A 6,651-nucleotide genomic window follows, 5' to 3' on the forward strand; every position below is an offset into this window, starting at 1 on the left:
AGGACATGGATCAGACCCCTCCCATATTCCCAATCCAGTTCAGGACATGGATTAGATCCCACTAAGCTTCCCTGTTCCATTCCAGCCATTCCCAAGGATTTGGGGCATGGATCAGATCCCCCGTCCAATATTCCCAATCCCATTCCAGCAATTCCCAAGAATTCCATGGATCAAACCCTCCTCTCAAAATTCCCAATCCCATTCCATCCATTCCCAAGGATTCAGGGCATGGATTAGACCCTCCCACATTCCCAATCCCATTCCAGCCATTCCCATGAATTCTATGGATGAGACCCCTCCCAGGATTCCCAATCCCATTCCAGCCATTCCCAAAAATTCCATGGATCAAATCCACCCCTCAACATTCCCAATCCCATTTCAGCCATTCCCAAGGACATAGGGCATGGATTAGAACTCCCTCAACATTCCTAATCCCACTCCAGTCATTCCAAGGAACTCAGGACATGGATTAAGAAGCCCCTCCGACATTCCCGATCCCATTCCAGCCATTCCCAGGGAATTCCATGGATTAGACCCCTCCCACATTCCCAATCCCATCCCAGCCATTCCCAAGAATTCCATGGATCAGACCCTTCCCACCATTCCCAATCCCATTCCAGCCATTCCAAGGGACATCCAGGGATTGGAACACCCCCACATTCCCAATCTCATTGCATCCATTCCCAAGGATTTGGGGCATGGATCAGGCCCCCCACACATTCCCGATCCCATTCCAGGTATTCCCAGGGACATCCACGGATTAGGCTCCGCCCTCACCATTTCCAATCCCATTCCAGACATTCCCAGGTAATTCCATGGATCACACCCCTCCCAAAATTCCCAGTCCCATTCCAACCATTCCCAAGGATTCAGGACATGGATCAGACCCCTCCCACACTCCCAATCCCATTCCAGCCATTCCCAGGGACATCCATGAATTGGACCCCCTCCCCCTGCCAACATTCCCAATCCCATTCCATCCATTCCCAAGGATTCAAGGCATGGATTAGAACCCCCACTCCACATTCCCGCTCCCATTCCAGCAATTCCCAAGGATTCAGGACATGGATTTGACCCTGCCCTGAAACATTCCTGATCCCATTCCAGCCATTCCCAGGGTCATCCCTGGATTTGGAGCTGTCTCCATACCCCTGTGTAGGATTTTTCCTCGGGATTTATGGCTGCACACGGAATTATCCACGTGAGGATCCCTTTGGGATACCGGATGGATCCTGATCTGAGATTGGTTCTCCACCCGGACTCAGATCCAATGGCAACGAGGAGAGATCCCATCCATGCGGGAAAACACCACCCCCCCTTGACCTCTTTGATCCCAAAAAAACCAGAAAACCCAGACAAGGAACAGGAGAGATCCCATGGCAGCTTGCCGGAATTCCCAACCTACCTGGGACGATCCCGGTCGGAGCGCCCTGGGAGCGGCGTGCAACGGATTCCGGCCGGCCGCGGAATCCTGATTCCCACTGATCCTCTCACGGCTCTAAAAATAGGGATGGGCGAGCCGACGGTGGGAAGGAGGATCCAGCGGGGCCCGGCCTGACCTTCTCAGCACCCGGATAATCCCAAATCCCCCTCCCCACGGTGTTTTCCTGTCCTGGGAATCTGGGGGGGAGCTTTCCCTCGTATATTTCCCCCCCAGTTTTTATGGGAAAGCTTCCCGGTTTTTTGGGGGTTTTTTTTGGAGCAGGAAAATCGCTGCTGGGTTTAATTCCTTACTCCAAGATTTTCTCCTGGATTTTCAGGGCTCGTTAATTCCCAGTGAGTTAATTAATCAGCCGTAGGGATACCGATTAAATATGCGAATTATTAATTAATCCCATAATTAATTAAATGTGCTAATTATCCTCTAATTTTTCCGGCTAGGGAATTCCCTCCTGGAAAAATCCCTTGGTTGTGGGGTTTTCCTGAGGCTGATTCCTGGGAAATGCCGAGAAAAGGGAATTTTTATTGGATGGAACCTGAAGTCTTACCAAATATCCACAATTAGGTCTGCCCCAGCATTCCCTATCCCATTCCAGCCATTCCCAGGAATTCCACGGGCATCAAGGAGGAAAAATCGGGAATGCTGACCCCTCGGAATGCTGAGAAAATTAATTCCACCCCCTCAAATCCCTCTTTTTGGGGCTCCAGAGGTTTTCCTGGAGCGTCTCCCTTTTCCCAGTGGGAATCCATTCCCTGTGTCCTCTGTCCCCAAAGCAGGGATGGATCCTGACATTCCCAAAATCCCACTGGGAATTTGGGCCAGATTCGGGACCGGGAATGTTGGGAACTGGAAATTTGGGATCTCCCAGGGCTCCCCTGTGGATTTCCCCTCCCCGACTCCCCTTCCCAGTGCTGGGATCGTTCCAGGCCCCGAGTGATTCGGGAATTCCGCCACTTCCAGGGATTTTCTGGGAGCTGCAGGAGCACCGGGGAGCTGAGGGTTAATTGTCCCTGGTTAATGATCCCAAGGTCATTAAGAGCAGGGAAAGCCGATCTCGGCTGGCGATGGAATTCCTGGAATTCACCTGCCCAGCCGGGATCGCTGTTCCTGCCTCCATGGATTCCCAGACTCTGGAAGAGCCGGGATCCCATCCCGAGCTTTTCCCCAGCCCTGGGGAAGTTCCGGCAGCCTCGGGAGAATTTTCCCTCCTTCCCATGGAAATCCCGGTGGGAACGGGGAGCTGTGGGATCCCCGGGAGGAATCCAGGCTGGTCCCGGATCCCGGAACGAGGCGCGGATTCCTTTGGGATCCCCTCGGGACCCTCGATCCCACAAACCCGTGACCCCACAGCCGGATTCCAGCCGGGACACGATCCCTGCGGTATTCCCGGAGGGAATTGCACCCTGGGAATTCTCCCCCTTTTCCCTGGATAAACCCGTGGGGAGGGGACCCCAAAAAGGGCCGGATTGGGGTCAAAAGTGGGGAAACTGAGGCAGGGATGGGTGCAGGGTCTCCCCAAAATCCTGTGTCAGCAAATCCTGATCCCCAAATCCTGATCCCTAAAATCGTGTCCCCAAATCCTGTCCGTCAAATTCCACCCAAATTCCTGTCCCCAAATCCCATTCCCACGATCCTGCTCCCCCCAATCCTATCCCTCAAATCCTGCTCCCCCAAAATCCTGTCCCCAAATTCCGCCCTCCAAAATCCCATTCCCCAAATCCTGATCCTCCAAATCTTTTCCCTCAACCCCTTCTCCCCCATTTCCTGCATCCCAAATCCCACCTCCTCCCAAAATCCTGCCCCCCAAATTCTGCTCCACAATCCTGTCCCCCCCAATCCCGTTCCCCAAATCCCAATCCTCCAAACCCTTTCCCTCAAATCCGTCTCCCCCAATTCCTGCACCCCAAATCCCGTTCCCCAAACTCTTTCCATGGATTTTTCCCTCTGTCGCGATAATCCCGCAGCTCCTCCCATCCCAGTCCTTTAGGGGGCACCAAGAGCTCGGGAATTGCATCCCTGGGAGCTCCCAGGGGCTGGAATTCCTTCCCCACGTCCCCATCCCTCCCTGCCCGGTGTCCCGGCATTCCAGGATTCCCTGTTTGGGCGGGATGGGCACCGGGAGATCCCGGGCGAGGCTGGAATATCAGGATGGCAGAGCTGGAGCAGGGACTGGGAGGAAAGAATGGGAAGGAATTGTTTTAAACGGAAAAGTGGGAATTTGGGGAGGGAATTCCCGGTTGGGAGGGTGGGGAGGGGTTGGAATTCCCAGAGAATCCCTGGGAGTGTCCATGGATGGGTTGGAGCACCCCAGGATTATTGGAGTGCCTGGGCTGGAATGGGATGGGGTTGAAGCTCCCTTCCCACCAAAACCATTCCGGGATTCCCTGAAATTTGGGATTCCCAGCTCTGCTCCCAGCTTTTGGCCCTCCATGATGAAGTTGTCCTCCCGAGGATCCGCAGGATTCCAGGGATAAGGGAGAGCTCCAAGCCCCCCATGAGCTCCTTTCCAGCCTGAACAATTCCATGATTCCATGGGGTTTTCCTGGCCTGAGGGGCAATTCTGATGGACACACAAATCTCTCCAGATCCCTGGATTTTAATGAAATCCTCAGATTTCTTGGCCCAGCTCAGAATTCCTCCCCTGGGCTCTTTTTTGGGAGCAGATCTCCCGCACGGATCTCTCCATCCCTGTTTGAAGCCCAGGCAGGTGATGAATGCCGATGACGTCAGCAGGAAAAACCTGGAAAAATCCCAAGGAAAAGCTCGCTTTGATCGCAGGGATGGCGAGGCCGCTCTGTTTTTTCCTTCAAAGAGGAAGAATTCCTTTTATTTATTTTTTTTTTTTCAGGATCAGAGATAAGCCAGGAACAAACTGTCAGCTCTGCCAACTCCGGCTGGAATTCTGCAAAGTCCTTGGATGCTCCTGGCAGGAGCAGGAGGGAAGGATCCCAAAATGAAGGAATCAGTTGGGTGGGAAGGGGCCTCAGATCCCAAACAATTCCAAGGGCGGGGACACTTCCCACAATGCCAGAATCTTATCCAGCCTTTCCTTGAACACTGCCAGGGATCCAGGGATTCTCTGGGAATTTCTTCTTTCCCAGTGGGAGCCATTCCCTGGCTCCTGCCCCTCCAGCCCTTTCCCAAATCCCAGCTCTCCTTTCCCTCTGCAAAAGGCTCCCAGGATTCCCTGGATCCTTCCCTGCTCCAGCTGCACGTTCCCAGCTCTCCCAGCCTGGCATTGGATCCATCCCCATCCAACTCCTCTCTGGGAAGGAATTTCAGGATCCAGGGAATTCCCTGGGAATTTGGGACTCCAGGAAGGGTTTTCCTTTCCCTTTTCCATCCCCAAATTCCATAAAAATCCCTCGGGATGGATCCTGAGTGTCCTGGATCCCAGAATCCCGGAATGGTTTGGGATGGGATCCATGGACCTTCCATCCCATCCCATCCCATCCCATCCCATCCCATCCCATCCCATCCCATCCCATCCCATCCCATCCCACCCCATCCCAATCCCACCATCCCAGGGTGCTCCAGGATTTCCTTGGACACTCCCAGTGATTCTGGGACTCTCTGGAAATTCCATCCCCATCAGGAATTCCTTCCCAAGATCCCCTCCTTTATTTCCTGCTCTGTATTCCAGGGGATTTGCTGGGATAAAGGACGGAGAATCCCCCCTGGAAAACCATCCCAGGCTGTCCCCAGCTGCTCCTGGCAGTGTGGAATTAAGGGAATTGCCGTGTCCTGCTTTCCCCTAATCCCTCTAATCCCTGTAATTACACTTTTCGCCCGTTGGAAATCGCTCATGGCAATTCCCAGACCCTTCCCCGGCATTCCCAGCTCTCATTCCCAGTGGGATCCCCTCTCCCAGTCCCTTCCCGAGGCTGGGATCGGGATCTCCCCCATCCAGCTGTGCAGAACATCTGGGTGCTCCCCGGGGGAGGGGGGAGAATAATTAATTAAAGCTGCTCATTAATCCCTGGGGCAGGAGGAGCCTGATCCCTGCCCGGATCGATCCAGGCACAAATCCCAGGGAATTTTGTTTCCGCCCTCCTGCAGCTCCTTTGTCGCCATTCCAGAGCCTGGGAGAACTCTCACAAATGTCTTGGTTTATCTCTTTTATCATAATTTTATTTCCTTTTTTATCTCTTATCACTTCCCTTTCAGAACCCATTCGCTCCTCTTTTTACACCTCTTTTACTCCTGTTTTGCACCAATTTTTTCCTATTTTACACCTCTTTTACTCCAACTTTACACCTCTTTCCCCCCTATTTTTACACCTCTTTTACCCCATTTTACACCTCTTTTACTCCTCTTTTTTAACCACTTTTATTACTATTTTACGCCTCTTTTATCCTCTTTTTAGTCCTCTTTTACTCCTATTTTACATATCTTTTCCCGTCTTTTTACTCCTCTTTTCCTCCTAATTTACACCTCTTTTACCTTATTTTTACACATTTTACTCCTCTTTTTACTCCTCTTTTCCCCTCTTTTTGCACCTTTTCACTCTTATTTTTGCACTTATTTTTCCCTCTTTTTACACCTCTTTTACCCCTATTTTTACACCTCTTTTACTCCTCTTTTAGCCTCACTTTACACCTCCTTTACCATCATTTAATTTCCATTTTTTAATCTTTTACCTCCCTTTTTTCATTCATCCTTTGCTCCTTTTTACCTCCCCATTTACTCCTCTTTTTCCTCCTCATTCACTCCTATTTTTACTCCTCTTTTACACCTCTTTTACCCTCAGTTTACACCTATTTTACTCCTCTTTCACTCCTATTTGACACCTTTTTACCGCCTTTTACTCGTCTTTTACTCTCAGTTTACACCTCTTTTATCATCATTTTATTTCCTTTTTTCTCTCTCATCACCTCTCTTTCAGAACTGATTTACTCCTCTATTTACACCCCTTTTACTCCTCTTTTTAAACCCCTTTTTACACCTAATTTACTCCTCTTTTTACACCTTTTAACCTCCCTTTTACTCCTCTTTTATGCTCAGATTTCACTTGTTTTATCATTTTATTTCCTATTTTCTCTCTCATCACCTCCCTTTCAGAAGCGATTTACTCCTCTTTTTACTTCTGTTTTGCTCCTCTTTTACCCCCAGTTTACACCTATTTTACTCAACTTTTTACTTTTCTTTTACTCCTATTTGTACACCTTTTTACCCCCTTTTACACCTTTATTTTCCTTTATTTTTCCACC

This window comes from Catharus ustulatus, chromosome 3 (assembly GCF_009819885.2).
Source record: "Catharus ustulatus isolate bCatUst1 chromosome 3, bCatUst1.pri.v2, whole genome shotgun sequence".
NCBI lineage: Eukaryota > Metazoa > Chordata > Aves > Passeriformes > Turdidae > Catharus > Catharus ustulatus.